This window comes from Diceros bicornis, chromosome 7 (assembly GCF_020826845.1).
Source record: "Diceros bicornis minor isolate mBicDic1 chromosome 7, mDicBic1.mat.cur, whole genome shotgun sequence".
NCBI classification, from domain to species: domain Eukaryota; kingdom Metazoa; phylum Chordata; class Mammalia; order Perissodactyla; family Rhinocerotidae; genus Diceros; species Diceros bicornis.
The window spans coordinates 58,575,913-58,594,359 of record NC_080746.1 but is presented as its reverse complement, the minus strand read 5'-3'; the positions used below and the strand labels follow the sequence as shown (position 1 = coordinate 58,594,359).

Sequence of the window (18,447 nt, the reverse complement as noted above, 5' to 3'; positions counted from 1 at the left end):
GTCACCCCAGAGGAGCCCAGCAAAGACCAGGCTATGTTGCCATAGGCTAACTCGTCATAAAGAACAGAACAGAAAATATCTTGCTGGTGCATCCCCTGGCTTGGAGGAGGTAAAAGGCCCAAGGACCAGCAGCTCGAAGAGAAGCCAAGGAGGGGAAAACACAATCCTTTTCAGCTCCTGGGGAGTCCTGAGTAGGCTGTCTCCTCCAAGTCCAAAGGGTTTCTCTGCACTCCTGAGGTCAGGGAAACCGAACAAGCTTGCTGGATGTATTCCCTGGGCCCCCTAGAGGGACTAACTCTGGACTCAGTCAGCCCCCTCTTCACACAGACCATCCCCCCTCTCTGTGTAGCCTAGAATTTGGCCCAGAGCCCTGGGGAGGAACAAGGAAAGGACTGCAAGGGAAACCAAGATTTCCCTGGTGTCTTCAAAAGTGGCTTACTGATATCTGCCCTCCCCCACACACACACTCTGTAGGGTCCAGATCAGAAGGATGTGGGCAAAAGGGCTGCAATCAAAACTAGACCTGGGGCCTACAGGCACACACTGCACACGCACGCACACCTCCCGCCCCCCAGCCCACTCTAGCAGTTCATCAGCACCTGCCCCCGCTGCTATAGTCACACACCCTGGTCCCTACCAGCTGGCAAAATGAGCCATTTTCACTCCCCACCACTGCGTACACACCCAGGCCTCACTCAGGAATGGAGAAGCTCTCCTGAGCTGTCTCTACAGCTCAACGTGCAGGCGCACACGCTTTCCCCCTCTGAACAAAAACACGCTGACATCTACGCGAGGGGGAAAGAAAGCAACCCTTTGAAAGGCGCCAACTCCCGGATGTTGGCAAGCTCTGCTCCCAGCGCCTGTTTCGGAGTGTTTACTTGCTCCCCCTCCCTTCTCCCTCCCCTCTAAGGATGGCGCAGGAAAGGAGGTGAGGCGGGAGACTCCACCGCACCCCCTCGTCCATGTTTGAACAAAAACCCCGAGAAAGAGTGAGGGGAAAAAAGTCTCAGGGCAGGGGGCCTTACCAGACTCCTAAAGCCAAACGTATCTACAGGTTTTAATCCGCCATTAGCATTTAAATCTTGAAAGGAGAGGAGAAGGGGGGGCTAGTGGAAAGTAACCCCACACACAAAAGAAAAGTTGTTGGTTTTCTTCTCAGTCAGCCTGGCAAGAGCGATCTTCCTGGCTGACAGCCAGAAGTGCGTCACAGCCAGGAGTCTGCTTTCTTTAAAGGCACAGCAAGCTTCCGCGAGCTGGGAGCGACAGCGGCGAAACAGGGAACTCTCAGCAAGGGAGGAGGGGTGGCAGTCGGGGACAAGGAGGGAGGGGCGCTCTGGAGAGGAGGGGCTGCGAGGGCTTGGCCCACAACAAGAGAATAGGACGCGTCGGGGGGGGGGCACGAGCCGGCTGACAAAATTACTGAACTGCAACAGTGGCAAGAGCCAAGACAAACTGTGGCATAAACACACAAAACACACCTCACAGCGGCCTGCCTGACAAACCCGATATCACCCGGACACTCCCCCTTCGCTCTCTTGAGACAACAGTGACAGCCTGTCCAAATCTGGCCAGCAACGGAGGGGTAGGCCACGGGCTGCCCTGATTAGATCGGCCCCTGCCTGGCGGGAGCAGGGTGGGGAGGAAGACCCGGGAACAGAGGCTTTGGAGAGCAGGACGCAGGCCCTTTTGAACGGGGGCAGCTTCCTGCCGCTGCAGGGCGGCCGTGTCTTTAAGCGCACTCACGCTGCTCACAAAGAGCCTGCCTCCTTCCGTGGGCGCCGCCTGCCCTGGGATATGGCCGCCCCCCAAGCCCATTCCCCGAGGAATCTCTCCAGCCCGTACCTTGTGCGTGGCAAGGCCAGGATGCCGCGCTGTCCCCGCTCCTCCCCCTCGGCCACCCAAACAAGAAGCCCAGGCAGACTGTGGCCCTGGTGTGCAGGCCTGCGCTGTCCTGTCCGGGTGGCTGCGTGCTATTGTCGACTGTGGAATGGCCGCCAAAATCCCAGCTGTGCTGCCAGAACCTAATCCCCTGTTCCGCTCAGCATTTGTGGGGAGGGGCCGAGGGGCCAAGGCACAGAACCTAGCATAGCAGGCACTGGCTGGAGCCCCTTAACAGACACAGGCACTGGGACCCATCGGCAGAGCCTACAGGCTCTGCCTCTCCTACATGGCCAGAAAAAAAAAGATGTCTGACTCGCAGAAAACAAAGCCACAGCGTTTCCACCCACTGAACAGTGACCCTCACCAAGACTAGGAGAGAAACCCACTAGACAATTATCAGGAACCCCTTCATCTTACTTACACCACAAACATTTATTAAGCACCTACTGTGTGCAAGGCACCGCTAGAGGACATCGTAGGGAGTAGACAAAGATGAATTAAACCCAGCATCTACACTGAGGTAAGGTTATAATTCCACAGGAGATAAGAAATGTGACTCAAAAATTATATTTCAAGACAGTATGTGCTAACTCCCACAAAAAGATATAAAATTCTAACTAGCTGAAAGTAGGGAAGGAATAAGAAAATGAAGTGATATTTTAATTTGGATCTTAAAAGACATAGGTAGTTCCCCAGATGGAAATGGAGAGAGAAGTGGGGAAGAAGGGAAAGCAGAGAGGAGGCATGAAAGTAGTGGGGGAATAGACCTGAAGGGTGAGTTGGGGAATCTTGAACCTCAAACCAAGAAATCGAATAAAGATTTGAATATTTATTTTATTGTTTGTTTTTAATACAGAGATGTGGTATGATGAGAACTGTACTTTAATAAATTATACTGGTATATAAATGAATGAGACTAGCAGCAGGGAGGCGGGTCAGAGACAGGTAATGAGGACATGAAGGAGGGTAGGGTAAGAGAGAATGGAAAGAAGAGGAATGAGAGACATTGTGGAGACAGGATGAAGAGAAGGGAATGACTGGAAACAGAGGAAAAAACTGTAAAGGAGAGGAAAGTGTGAGGGATGGCTGGGAGGACAGAAAAGCCATATGTAGAATTAAATTAAGTGGGGAGACCATACAGATCATGTTAGAACAAGAGAGAAAACAAAGTATAATAAATAGCAGCTAATGCTTACTGAGTGCATACAATGTGCCAGGCACTGTTCTACTTGCCTAATGTGTATTAACTCATTAATCTGAAAAACTGCCTTAGTGGAGCAGGTACTATTATCACTCAACTTTAGAGATGAGGAAACTGGGCCATGGAGAAGAAATAATTTGCCTGAGATCAAAGAGATGGTGAATGGCAGAACTCTATACCACTTGCTGCTATGTGACTCTGGCAAGTAACTGTGAGCTTCAGTATCCCTATTAAACAAGGATAAAGATATCTATTTTATAAGGTTGTGATGAGGATTAATTCAATAACATCTATAAGGTGCCCAACACATTGGCTAGCATATAAGGCATAAGGTGGTACTTAATGAAGGTTAATTCCTATTTGGGCATTTTGGCCCCTTGTCACCAAAGTGTCCAAGCAGAAGTTGGCTCACCATTTGCTAGGGAAGCTAGAGGGGGTGCCCCTCCCTGGGGCAGGAGAATGGATCCTCAGGGTGCTTGCTTTCCTTCCATCAGTCTGCCTCTCTGGATTTTACTTTAAGGTCTACCTCAAATTTCAACTCCTCAAATATTTCTTAACAGATAACAGTGGTTATCTTGGGAAAAAGTTCGATTGTAGGGGACTTTCTACACCATATGTTTCTTTTATGTTTGAATTATTTTTAATAACCATGTATTACATTGGTGATCAGAAAAATGTGTTTACATTCTCCATTTGGCACTTGTACTGTGTTAATTGTATATGCACGGAAGTCCTGTCTTCACATCTACAATGTAAATTCCTCGAGGGTATAACAAGTTCCATCTCTCTCTCTATGATCCCCCATATACCTAGCACACTAGGGCTCCCTGAATCTGATTCACTGAACTACATCTGGATGGCAGGTTTCCAAATTTAACCTTCTGGCCATCAGAGAATGACTGTAGTGAGTGGTGGGGATGCTGTGGAGGTGGTCAGACCAAGGCCCATTGCCACAAAGACCTCCCAACGCCCCGCTTCTTCTCCCAGGCCCTATAGCTTATTCCCACAGTACCACCTGCAATCAGTGGTTAGCAGGCGCTATTGGTAGAAAGGGAAGTTCTTATTCAAAGAAGCACCAAGTGGCCGGCCCCATGGCTTAGTGGTTGAGTGCGTGCACTCCGCTGCTGGCAGCCCGGGTTCGGATCCTGGGCACGCACCGACGCACCGCTTCTCCGGCCATGCTGAGGCCGCGTCCCACCTACAGCAACTAGAAGGATGTGCAGCTATGATATACAACTATTTACTGGGGCTTTGGGGGAAAAAAAATTGAAAAAAAAAACAAAGAAGCACCAGGAAAGCAAAGGCAAAGCAAAATCCCAAGCTTTCATAGAAAAGCAAAGTGGCAAACATAATTTAATGACTGGCACCATCAACACTCCAGAAAACATATGAAGTAAAAATAGGAGGCAGGCCTGCTAAAATCATCCTGGCCACATCTGGCATTGTGTCAGCCCTGAAGCTACCCAGCACATGAAATAATTGATACTGTGTCTCAAAAGAATACAAGAGGTCTTCCCCCCACCCTCCCTTGGCTCTAAACTCAAGGCAGCAGCTTCCAGCTGTGCAGCCTCACAGGGGCTGAACTCTCCTCTGGAACCTCTTCACCAAAGTTGCAGAGCTTCTGGGACTGCTCTTCAGGACAGCCCAAGGAGCTGGGCCAGCTTCCCTAGCCTCTCCCTCCCTCACCACAGTGCCACCACGCCCCTCCTGTGGCAGTGGCAGAACTTCCCCACCCCTCCTCCCAGCCTAGCCAGGCAGCAGGGAGGCCACATGGCTCCTGCCTGATTCCACAGCCCCTGCTCATTGTCTCCAAAAGACTGGGATGGGAGTGGTAAGACCATTTTTAAAAGAAAGAGAGAGGAGGGAGGAAGGAAAGAAAATGACAAACGACTAACTCGAAATTCGGGATAGCTTTCAGATAGAGTTGGAGAGGGTTGGTGATGGGTGCAAAGCACACAGGGTGTTTCAAAGGGTCTGGTAATATTACATCTCCTGAGCTTGGCGGTAGGTGCATGGGTATTTGTTTTATTCTTCTTGTTTAAAATGTAAACGTTACAGTTTTTAATGTATAGCATCATTTTTAAAAGTTTAAGCAAAACACTGGGAGAGAGCAATTCCCCTGAGATGACCCAGGAATGGGAGGGTTCTAATACAAATAATTCACCTGGCATTCAAGGCCCTCTATGACCTGGCCCCAGTTTTACCTTCTAGAGTCATTTATGCCCTTACTCAAACCTTCCACCCTGCCAGACTGGTCTTCTCACTGTCCTCTGAAGTCCCTCTGAACCTCCTAACTCAGCCTACTATCCTGGAAGGGAAGCTTTCGCTGTAGGAAGCTGTAGGCTAGGGCCCAATCAGAGCCTCTCTCTCAGTCCCTACAGGCCCTCTCATGAGGAAAGTTGGCAGGAAAAATGCTCTTATTGGATCCACTGCTCTGTGCAATGCCTTCTTGTCTTTCCTCTGCCATGTGATATCCTAGCATAATAAATACTCAAAGACTATCATTCTCGTTGTTGATGTTACTGCTGTAATTAATAGCTAACATTTAATGAGCACTCAGTATGTGCCAGGCACTATGCTAAACACTTCAATGGTTTATTTTCTTTAATCCTCACAATAACCTAAGGACACGATAACCCAAATATTATGATTATCCCTATTTTCCAGAAAAAGAAACTGAGAACTAGAAAGATTAAGTGCCCAAGGTCACACGGTAGTAAGTGTTGCAGCCAAAATTTGAGCCCAATTGGGTCTGTCCCCAGAGCACATTCTCTTACATGGTCATCGCATCTAATCCTCAGGACAATCCATCAGGTAGATTTTATTTCTATTTTTAAAATGAGGAAATCTGAGGCTCAAAAATTAAGTGATTCAGTCACATAAGTAGTGAGTTGTCTGTCTGGTCTCTACATTATTCTCTACTGCTGTTAAACAATCATTGAATGAATGATTAAAAGCTAGCACATTCTCAGTGGCTCAAAGAAGACTTGTACCTCTACCTCCTCATAAAAATCAACTTTTTAATCAAAACAATCAAACAGTTCTAATTTCAAAAGTAACCACTAAAGAATTTTTTCTGAAGATGCAGGAGCTTTACAAACATTAAAAGACCAAAACCCCTGTGAAGCAGCAAGCACGGAAGAAGAGTCTTCCACTAGAAGGGATGCTGGACCCAGCTCCAAGGTGAGAAGCCATGGAGAAAGAAGGCTGGAGGAAACACAATTGGCTGGAGGGAAGGGCTGCTGTTTCAGAACCCTGACCTCGAGCTTATTTATCAGACCGCATTCTCCCTCTCCAGAGGGTAGTGGCTGAGTAATGAGGCAGTGTTGGTAAGCCTGCAGCTTCCTGGGGAGAAAAGCAGAGGGCAAATCAAAACCCAGAGAGGATTCATTATAACATCCAAGAGGCTCTATTCAGTTCTCCCTCAAGAAGGTCTTTCTACAAAACACCTAAGAACCTGTTCACCCTGATTCATTGTCACAGGAGAATAAATGGCTCTGTCCCTATAGGCAACATATCTAGCACAATGTTTGCTCACAAACACGGAACTGATGATGACAAAGGTGAAAGAAACTGAAGGGGGAACAGTTTTAAGTAAAGATTTGCAACTCCTGGAGACAGCCTCACTAATGGTAGAAAACACTAGATTTGGTGTTGGGAGCCCCCGGAGGTACGTTCTGGATCAGCCACTTACTAAGTAGGTGGCTTTAGGCAAGTCACTTGCCCTAGCTTGGGTCTCAGTAAAAGAAGAGGATTGGGTTAGATCATATCTAAAGTACCTCCAAAAATTTCCCATGATTCTTTCCACCTCCAAAAATTCCCATGATTCTTTCCCCAGGACACCATTCTCAACAACAACAAACATCTTGCAATGAAACTAATTTCCTCAGAATCTGGTCAGGCTTAGGGCTTCCTTTCCAAAAAAAACAGCAAAGCCCCTAGGAATAGGCACTTTGTTACCCTACTGGGTCCCATCCCCAAAGCGAGGCACATGTGGGTGCTTCATTAATCCTGATGAAAGGAGGTGGTCCTTGGAAACTTGCAGTACCAACTTTGCATGGGGTGCAATGAAAGGTGATTGGAGCTATACTCAGGGCATTTACAAGGTTTCATAAATAAAAGCCACAGAGAAAGTGCAATTTATAATTACACTGGTCTAAGCAGCCTAAAGAAAAGCAGCTTTCTATACCTGGTCAACAAATCACAGAATCTCATGGTTGAAAGAGACCTTAATGGTCACCTAGCCCCACCTTACATCCGTGCTGGAATACATGTGACAACTTTGCTGAAGATTTGCTATCTCCTGCCTGAGACAGAAATTTTACAACTTATTTGTATGCCTGAGCAAGGTCTGCCAATTTGAGACAACTTGTGATTTCAGAACATAAGCTTGGAGAACTCTGACCACGATCTGGTTTGTTTCAAATAGGCTTTAAGTAACTACAAAACTCAGGCGACATCTCTCTCTTCTCCCTTCCCTTCTCTCGCTCTCTGCTTTATCTTCCATGTTTCCACCTCCTACACAGCACTGAGACCCCCATCTTTCTGGTTCCAAATTCACTTCTCCTTCTACCTCATCGGATGCCTTTAAACACTGATAGAAATTAACAAACACAAATATTAATAGGGGTTGGGTTTCTAAATAGGATGCTACATTGACTCAAGAAGCGAACTTGTCAGTATGTTATTGACTCAAGAAGCGAACTTGTCAGTATGTTACTAATAAGTAAAATAAATGGGAATAGTGTCTAACATGGCCATGATAAAAAAAAAAAACACACAAAGCCCTTACATTTAAACAGACTTTAAGAATTTAAGGAAGGCTGTGTTTCACATCTCAATTAATCCCCCCTAAAGAACCCTAAGAGGAAAGAATGTTTATTTCACTTTTACAGACTAGGAACCTAAGGCTCAGAAAGAATGCCTACCTCAAGGTCAACCATCAAGGTTGTTGAGCCAGAAGTCAAGTCTTCTAAATCCAGTGCTCTCTCCAACACACCTCAGCTACATCCTGTACCTTTCTCATCAGTATAGTTCTTTGTGTGTACAAAGCACTTATGTACTCCTTGTTTAAACTGTTTCTGCTACAGATCGTGAAATGGTCAGGGCAGATGTCTTTTTCTCTTTTTAAAGATGCTAAGAGACTTGAACAGCATTAGATAAGATAACATCCCATGTATCTGGCATCACTGAGAAGTATGAAGTTCCTCACAAGCAATTTTCCTAAAAACTGAAATTTCCTCCCTTTAGGACCAAACTTTTTTTTTAAAACTATTTGCAATACAAATTCTCCAAAATACATAAGATACGTTACTCTTTACTTGGAATTAATGAAATTTAATCAGGGACATACAACTATAAACATGAAATAAACACGTGTAGATACTGTGCTGGGGACTCAAAGACGAATCAGACAGGCTTATAATCCTGTGGAGAAAGAAATACACCTATAACTCACCTTAATACGAGGCCAAAGAACAGGGACTTGGGTAGTGCTGAAAGGAAGGTGAGAGAACATTGGAAAGTCTAGTGGAGACCCGTAGTGACTCACTAAAGAGCAGTGGGAGGCACTGAAGTGTCCTAAGCAGGAAAATGGCATACCTGTGTGTGCTTTTTGAAAAGATGAGTCTGGCACAACATTGAGTGCAGAGGCAGAACACAGAGTTAGGTGGCAATTGAGGTGGCAGAGATAAAACTGCTGCTGCCAGGGCAGGGGCAGCAGGAACTACAAAGAAAGGTATATTTGAAAGGCATTGCAGAGGTAGACTCAAAGCTCTGGATAGGGCTTTGGGGGTGTGGATACGGGGGTGTGGGAAAGGTGGGGAGCAGAAAAGACCTCTAGGATTCTTGCTTTGGTGAAAAGACTTCAGGACGGGAAGCCAGGAGAAGTAACTGTTTTAGAGGAGCTGTGGGACTGATCAACTCAGGATAGGATGATGAGGAAAGCTTTACCACGCAAGGAACATTTAAGCTGAGTACTTAAAGTATGAGTAGGATGAGTAAGGTTTCATCAAAAAAGAAGTAAAAAAAAGCATTCTAGACAGAGAGAACAGCATGTGCAAAGACAGAGTTTATTACATTCGGGCAATGGCATGCAGTTTTAGGAAGATGTAGCAGATGAGGAGGATAAGAGGTACTAAATTGTGAGGCACTTACATCATGCTAAGGAATTCAGATTTTATCCTGTGATAAAGGTGATGGGAAACAATCAAGGTTTCTAAAGGGATGGAGTAAAGGGGAGTAACATAAATCAGATCCATATTTCAGTCTGTATGAAGTACAGGCTGGAATGGTAAGAAACAAGAGGAAGGCAATATAGCATAATGGCTAAGAGCATGGGGTCTGGAGTTAGACCGCGTAATTAAAATCCTGGCTCTATAGCTTACTTGCAACCTTGAGCAACTTATTTAATCTCTCTGTGTTCCCAGTTTCCCCATCTGTAAATTGGGAATAATAATAGTACTTTCTCAGACGGTCATAAAAAGGAATTAACAAGATACTATATGTAAAGTGCTTAGCACAACACCTGGTACAGAGATAAATGCTAGCTGCTATTAAAGGCTGAAAGTTCATTAGTAGAAAGTTACATCCACACATGGTCTAGTGTTGTCCACGCTCTTCCTTCTACCAGAAGCTTTCTTTTCCTACCTCTTCACCTAGTTAATTCTAACTTAACCTTCATTTCTCAGCTCAAATGTTACTTCCTCATGTAAACTCTCCCTAACCACTTGGGTCAAGTTCCTACTATACATAGCCATATTCCTTTCCTTCATAGCACTCATAGTTTCTATTATACCTTTTTGTATTTCATTAATTTCTTTCTCCTACTACCATACATTCCATGAAATCGCAGATTGTGTGCTCACCATTGAATTCGTAGAACTTAGCACAATGCTGGCACATAGCAGGTACCTGACAAGTATTTCTTAAAGAATGAAAGGTTTCAAATTATATTTTAAAAGTGAACCCTCTTCAGATGCAATCTTTATATAGAACCCAGGATACAGATAAAAGTAGATGGTTTGAAGTAAAGGATGTTTGGAGCCCTGTCCCCTTTGCTTCTACCTGATTCCTGAGTCAGTTCTGTAGTTCTATTAAGCTTTCCAAAATGCAGTGCAAAACCATTGTTTGTTCCAAGCAAGTAGTGATGTATGTCTGAAGTAAGGCAGTGATAAAAAAGAGGAAGCAACAGCTCTGAGAATTATTTATTACAGGCCCTGATAATCAATTATAAGTGAAGAATGACAAAAGGAAAATTTTAGAAGCACTTCTAAGTTTCCTAGCTTGAATGAATGGGTAGATGAACATGTGTGCCAAAAACCAAGAAAAGAATGCAAAACTAATAATAACTTCATTCATCGAGCACTAGTATCAATCCTATCAAGCAAGTACTATTAATACTCTCTTTTACAGAAGAGGTTTCAAGATGTTGAACAACCTGTCTAAGATCATGAGGCTAATAAGTAGTAGAATTAAGATTCAAAGCCAGGTCTGTCTCACTCCAAAGTCCATAATCTAAACCATTATGCAGGCAGTTTGAGAGTCTGGTTTTAGACATGAGGTGTCCACTGGATATACAATTAGGAAAATCTGGTAACTGGTGTAAAGTATGATTTGGGGCTAGAGGTATAGATTTGGGTCACGTTTGGAACAGTGTGACTATAATCAGAAGAAGGTCTATAGTAGGATCATGCTTGCTTATTAGGCCTCTAAAGAGTGGTGTATTCATTTGCTATTGAAATTTGTTAATCTTCTGCCAAAGCCTCTGGCTCCAGGGGGCACCAGCATTAAGAGAAGTAAGAGACTTTGGGAGAAATTCAAGATCTCTGGGGATTCCTTTTAGGTGTTTTATATTATTTCCATTTGGGGAAAATTGAACAGAAAGCTAGTGACCACACCAACGTCAACAAAAAAAAAAGGAGGCAATACAGGTGGTTAAGAGAATGGATTTCGGGATCAGCCAAACTTCTTCATTTTCTCTCCTTACTTTAGGTTCACATAATCTCCTGCTTGGGATTCTACCTCCCTCACCAAAAATGAGGTAGCATTTGTGTATGGCTTTTTACCACTGACAGTGTTTCCCACCTACAAAGTATTTCACATGATCCTCACAACAGCTCTGCACGGCAGACATTATTGTTTTCATTTTATCAAAGAGGAACAAAGTTCAGAAAAGTACCTTGCCTAAGGTCACACAACTAAAAAGCAACAGGACCACGATGCAACTCTGATCTTCTGGCTCCAAATCTGGAGCTCTTTCCAGCAGACTCACCCAAGACAACCATGAGCCACCCACTTATGAACTAACAGAGTCACTGTCCCTACGTACATTTTCACTGCATATAAAAAGAAAACAGCAGAGGGATAATGAATGGAAAGGGCCTAATGGGATGCTTGTAATGTTCTGTTTCTTGATATAGCACTAGTTACACAGATGTGTTTACTTTGTGGAAAATCATGAGCTATATACTTTAATTTATGCACTTTTCTGTATGAATATTAATACTTTAATTAAAAAGCAAACACCAGGCAAAATAGTAAAATAGAGACTAATCAAAATTCAGGAGTAGTAAGTTGAATGCCTCCAGGCTACATATATATTTACCTGACTTCTCAAGCAGCACCGACATATAGTACACCTACCAGTTAAGTACGGATGCACAAAATCCTTGCACACTCAAATAATATATCCACCCCCTTCTCCCTACCCAGAATGTCTCGGTGATGTGAGTGAATTCGATGGGATTAGAAGCAAGGGAAACCCAGGAAAGGGGAAAGATTATAGTTAATGAAAAAAAAATTGGCATTAAACAGTGGAACTATCCTGTATCATCAGTGATAAGATATCTCAATTCCAGAGATAATAAAAATGTGAAAAAAACAGCCAATGACAATTGAAATATGCCACCAATTATAAAATGCATCCTAATTTCAGAGTGTTAAAATGTGAAAAAAAAAAGCATTTAAAATAAAATGATATACAATGTTCTAATCTCAAGAGGTAGTTCAATCATGGGGTCACAGCCTCATGGAGTGTTAGGGCTAGAAAGGATCACGGAGATCAGTGTCTCCTGGTATAAGCTCTTCATTTTAGAGAAGAGGAGACCAAGGCTCTCGTTTAAGAGTTGTTAAATGACCTTATTAAATTAAAGATCACACATCAGAAAGTTGAGAACTACAACCACAAAGTTGGTTCCCTGACTCCTGGTTCCTTCCACTACCCAGATACCTCCCCTAAACCCCAGAGAAGATTTACATGTGAACTCTATTTTTACTTTCATAATTCTTTACTTCATTAACTCACTAAAAAAATTAAAAGCACCTCTTAAAAATTAATTAAGATGAAAAAATACTCAGGAAATTTCATTTCTTGCTTATACAAGTTTATTTTCCTTGTTCTCTAAAACCAATGAAGCAATACAAAGTTAGATAAAAAATAAAATTAGTGGGGTCGGCCCCGTGGTGTAGTGGTTAAGTGCGCGCGCTCCGCTGCTGGTGACCCGGGTTTGGGTCCCGGCCATGCACCGATGCACCGCTTGTCAGGCCATGCTGTGGTGGCATCCCATATAAAGTGAGGAAGATGGGCACAGATGTTAGCCCAGGGCCAGTCTTCCTCAGCAAAAAGAGGAGGATTGGCATGGATGTTAGCTCAGGGTGATCTTCCTCACACACACACACACACACACACACACACAAAATAAATAAATAAATAAAATTAGTAATCTCTCAGCCCCTTTTCATTTCCCTCCAAGCCCTCCCACAAGATAAGAAATGTTAACACATTTTTCTATGCTCCAAAAAACATAATCACAAATATATTTTTATTTTAAGAGGATTCTTTGTTTTCTATTTTTAAAAAACTAGGTTTACACTGTAACATTGCTCTGCAACTTCTTGTTCTCACTTAATTTATCATTAATATACCCCCAAGTGTCAATAAATAAAATTCTAACTCATACTTTTAAAAAGCTGTATAACATCAGTCCATATAAAGGATATTCATAATGTGTTCACGTATTTTCCTATTGGACATGGCTATTTCTAATCTGTTACCATTTCAAACAGAGCTGTAATGAATATCCTTGTACATATTTCTTTTTACATGAAAGAAAAAAACTATTTCTACACACACACTTTCCCTGTTGTCCCATGTTTTGATTGCTTCCTTTCCTATCATCATCCCTGCCTCACTTGCTCACAGAATTCTCAGGGCCCAGCGTGGTAACAAAAGGCAAAGCAATTTGGAGAATGTCAAGACATGACATGATAGTTACTGTTGGTAAATTAGAATTGGCCTGTCTTGGCCGCCTCTCCCAGCCACCTGCGCACACTGCCTGCCCACCCCCCCACCCCCACCCTCGCCCCCACACATGTGCTCCTTGTTCTGGCTCAGCAGCTGATTCCAACTCAAATGATATGGGCAGAGCTGGCTTGGGGAATTAGTCCTACTCTGTCACACTCCTGGAAAGTGCAGATAGGCCCACCAGCTATCCAAACAAGTGGGAAAGAGAAAGAATACATTATTGCTATAAAACAATACAACACAGACGTATACAGAGTAAAATGCAAAACTCTCCATTCACCAAACCTTAACCCACATTTGCTAATGGCACTCCCCTCCTCAGAGGTGACCACTGACATAAGTTTGTTGTATAATCTTTCAGACTTTTCCTGAGCATGCACACACATGTATATGTATATATACACATATATGTAGAAATACACATATGTGCTGATACACATGTGTGTTTACACGTGTGTATGTAAAGAGTGTGTGTGTGTTTGGTTGACATACCTGTAATCACACTGTATAATCTGTTCTGCAACTTGCCTTTCTTTACTTAAACACTTCTTTGACATGTTTCCATATTAATATATAATGGATTCCTCATACTTTTAAAAACTTGAGAAAAATGCCATAGTAAGGTTGTGCCACACTTTATTTTCCCATTTTGCTATATCTGGACATTTAGGTTGTTCATGTTTTGTCATGACAAAGAATGCTGCATCGATAATAGTGGTACACACCTCTTCTTACATACAAGCTAATATTTCTTTAGGATATATACCAATAATTGGAATTGATAAAGTCTGTGGATGTTAAATGTTGACAGGTACTCCCAAATTACTATCCAAACAGGTGTACCAATTTACAGTCCCACCAAAAGAGCATAAAAATTCCTGTTTCCATACCCTTCCAACAACAGATATTATTTTTTTTTACTAATTTTTTATTTATTTATTTTTTTTCCCCCAAAGCCCCAGTAGACAGTTGCATGTCATAGCTGCACATTCTTCCAGCCGCTGCATGTGGGACGCGGCCCCAGCATGGCCGGAGAAGCGGCGCGTCGGTGGGAACCCGGGATCCGAACCCGGGCTGCCAGCAGCAGAGCGCGTGCACTTAACCGCTAAGCCACAGTGCCGGCCCCAGATATTATTTTTTATTTTAGCAATATAAAGGATAGAAAACAATATATTATTGTTTTAATTTAGTTTTTCCTGATTTCCAGAAAAGTTAAATATCTATCCATACATGTCACTGGTCATTCCTATTTTTTTATGGAAAGTATTACCATTTTGATTTTAAACATGAGGAGTCAGAGAGGCTAAGGGGACACAGCCAGTAAGTAGCAAACATCAAAGCTAAGTTTTTGAACAACTTCCCATCAAAGCTAGACCTTCTGACTATCTAACGTATTTCCCACTACGCAGTGGTCAACAAACTATGGCCTACAGGCCAACTGCTGTATTTTGTAAATCAAGTTTTACTGGAATACAGCCACGCCCATTAATTTATGTACTGTCTACAGCTACTTTTGTTCACTAATGGCAGAGGTGAGTAGTTGAGACTATATGGCCTGCAAAGCCTAAAATATTTGCTATCTGGGTCTAACTAAAACAGTAACTCACATTTAACACCTAAAGAAAAGTTTCTTAATGGAGAATAATTGTTGTCCAATTGACTAGAGTATGGCTGTATTAGGGAGTGTGGCTCATCTTTAAATTCATATGCAGTATAGGTCTGGTATATAATATTGAAGAAAAAAGCCCAAAACATTTAAATGAAGTCAAAAGACATCCCTCTACTTCTGAGTTGGGACACAATCCTAAATGGTTTCCTATGCACTGTTCTTCATCTTCCTTGTCTCTTTAATTTCAACTAATAGGAAACAGATCAGGTTCCTAAAGTCCTTCAGTGACTTTGACAAGCAATGTAGCTCCCATTCACACACTGCAATGATAATATGAAATCAAAGCAAGCCCCACTATGTCTGCTGCTAAACACACACACACACACACACACACACACAACACAGGTGTCTCCTTCCTTTTCGCTTATAGAGGGAAGATTCACTAGGAAGCAGCTAAACATTTCCAGCATGTCTAGCCAACTGCTAATAGCTAGAGCCCTGACCTGTGTGGGAAAAGAAGGTCGATTCTCCCCTCTAGATCCTACCCTTTCCAAGTTACAGGCCATGAAAGTAAGTAATTTCTACTGGGAATTTTAGGCTATTCAGTTCCTGTAGGGCAGAAGGGGAAGGTGCCATCATCCCTATTTTATAAATGGGGAATTGAGGGTAACTTGTTTCCTTTTCCTTTGAATTCCAAAGGTCATTTTAGCAAAGAGGGCTTCATATCAGTGACCCACCTCCTACTTTCTCCTTCCATCCTCGCCCAAATTTTGATTTTATATAGTAATGGCAAAAAAGATAGCAAACTCTCCAGGGAAGTTAACTTTATCTAGTATTTTGAATGAGAAATTAATGATCAAAGAAAGAACAGTGCATTTTCTCATTCAAGTAAGCAGGCATTCTTTAAGCGGTTCTCTGGAAAGAAGTTTGGCAATACATATCCAGAACCTAAAAAAAAAGTTCATATTAAAATATTATGCTAAGTGAAATAAGCCAGACACAAAAAGACAAAAACTGTATCATCCCACTTATGAGGTACCTAGAATGGGCAAATTCATAGAGACAAAAAATAGAATAGAGGTTACCAGGGGCTGGGGGAGGGAGGAATGGGAGTTATTGTTTAACGGGTACAGAGTTTCTGTTTGGGATGATGAAAATGTCCTGGAAATGGATACTGGTGATGGTTGTACAATATTGTGAATATACTTAATGGCACTGAATTGTACACTTAACTGTGAATTTAAGTTAAATTGTGAATTTAACACTTAAAAATGGTTAAAATGGTAAATTTTGTTATGTATATTTTACCAACATTTTTTAAAGTGGGATTACTAAAAAGACAAAATTTATGTTCTTTGAACAAATAATTCCATTCACAGCAATATAAATTTAGGAAATAATCTGAAATATAAACAAAGATATATATATTAATAGTAGAATTATTTATCATTATGAAAAACTGGAGAAAAACTAAATATCTAACAATAACTCAAATTATCATACATCCATATGATGAACTCTTAGGCAGTCATTAAAAATATTTTAAATTATTTTATTTTATTTTTGTGAGGAAGATCAGCCCTGAACTAACATCCGTGCCCACCTTTCTCTACTTTATATGGGACGCCGCCACAGCATGGCTTGACGAGCGGTGTGTTGGTGTGCGCCTGGGATGCGAACCTGCAAACCCTGGGCTGCTGAAGCAGAGCACGCACACTTAACCGCTTTCGCCACCAGGCTGGCCCAATAAATAATTTTAATGACATGGGGAAATATTCAAAAAATGCTGTTGAATTTAAAAAGCAGAATATAGAACTTTGGTATGACCTAAATTTATTTTTTAAATTACATATACATGTGTAAGTGTGTGTGTATCATACATACACATACCCCTGCATACTTGTGAGTGTGAATATGTGTGTGTATATTTATAAAGAAATATGCCAAATAATGTATATTTCTGAGTTGTAGAATTACGGGTCATTTTTACTTTCTCCCTTAAAACCTTACTTTTCAGTTTTCTAAAATGTACCATGATATACAATCAGGAAAAAAAAATTAATTTCATATCATTTGACTCAGTAATCCACTTGCAAACATATCATAAGAAAATAACCAAAAATATTGACAAAAACTTAGGCACAATAATGTTTATGTAAAATACACCAGAAACTAATAATAAATAATAATTAATTAAAACTATTAGTAAATAATTAATCAATAATGCTTACCTCTGCAGAATAGGATTAGGATGAAGGGTGAAGAGTGGGGGACTTACTTGTTATATATATCACTTTTATAATTTGTATAAAAGTATTATACTAGTGTTTAAAATAGAAAAAACTGGGGCCGGTCTGATGGTGTAGCAGTTAAGTTTGTGCGCTCTGCTTTGGCGGCCCCGGGTTCAGTGGTTCAGATCCCAGGCATGGACCTAGGCACTGCTCATCAAACTATGCTCAGACGGCATCCCACATAGAGCAGCTAGAAGGATGTACAACTATGACATACAACTATCTACTGGGGCTTTGGGGAGAAAAAAAGGAGGAAGACTGGCAACAGATGTTAGCTCAGGGCCAATCTTCCTCAACAAAAAAATAATAATAAAATAAAATAGAAAAAACTGACAGCACTATAAAAACCCTATATGATAAACTTTATGCCGCTATTAGAAATATTTATAAAGAGTTTCAGCAACATTATAAGTAAATATGAATTTATATAATGAAAACAATGGTAAATGAAAAAGCAGAATATGAAATTGTAGATAATGTATGATCTGGACTACACAAAACAGAAGTATGCATAGGAACAAAATATTGAAAGGAAATATTAAAATGGCAATAAGTGATCTTCTCCAGGTGGTGGGGTTATGGATTTTAGTTTTCTTCTTTAAACTTTTCTGTATTTTTCATATTTCCTACAATAAATATATTCTATTTTTTAATCAGGTTCAAAAAAAATGCTTTTGGTTTCCACTGAATAATCAAAAGTCCACCCTTTTTGAGAAATTTTATCCTCAAAGGATTAGCAGTAGTAAGCAACCCACTAGCAAGCAGGCTGTACATAATGTATATGCCTGAGAAAACCTGCATCTTTGCGGAGTGGGGAAGCTCAGTCTAAAGGGACACTGTTGACCACTTCCTGACTTCTGCTTTTGGAGTTGCTTTAGTAAATATAACTGAGGAATCAAGTACCCAAACATGAGATGCCTGACAAACTCTTAGAACCAGGACCACTAGCTTCTCCAACCCTGAAATCTAAGAGCTTACACTTAAAAAAACAGACTAAGATCTAACAGACTAACATGGATTGGGTCATGTTACTCTTTACATCAAAAACATTCAGCAGCTAACTCCATGCAGAATAAAATCCAAATCCCTCAGCATGACACTTATGGTTCTTCAAGATCCAACTATCAAACTTCTTTTCCAGCCTCATCTCCAGCTCATTCCT

General features: G+C 41.8%; 1 protein-coding gene across 6 annotated transcripts in view; it reads right to left on the bottom strand.

Moving 5' to 3' along the window:
* NUMA1 (nuclear mitotic apparatus protein 1) overlaps positions 1-18,447 on the bottom strand; it is a 64,647-nt gene that overhangs the window by 34,333 nt on the left and 11,867 nt on the right. For 3 of the 6 annotated variants that reach the window (XM_058545676.1, XM_058545681.1, XM_058545680.1), the window contains exon 1: positions 1,026-1,235. The exons of 2 other annotated variants lie outside the window; for them this stretch is intronic. The gene's annotated coding sequence lies outside the window, so the exon portion shown is untranslated. Of the gene's footprint in view, positions 1-1,025; positions 1,236-1,842; positions 2,112-18,447 lie in introns of those variants that run through there. One more of the 6 variants, XM_058545678.1, reaches the window with a different exon arrangement.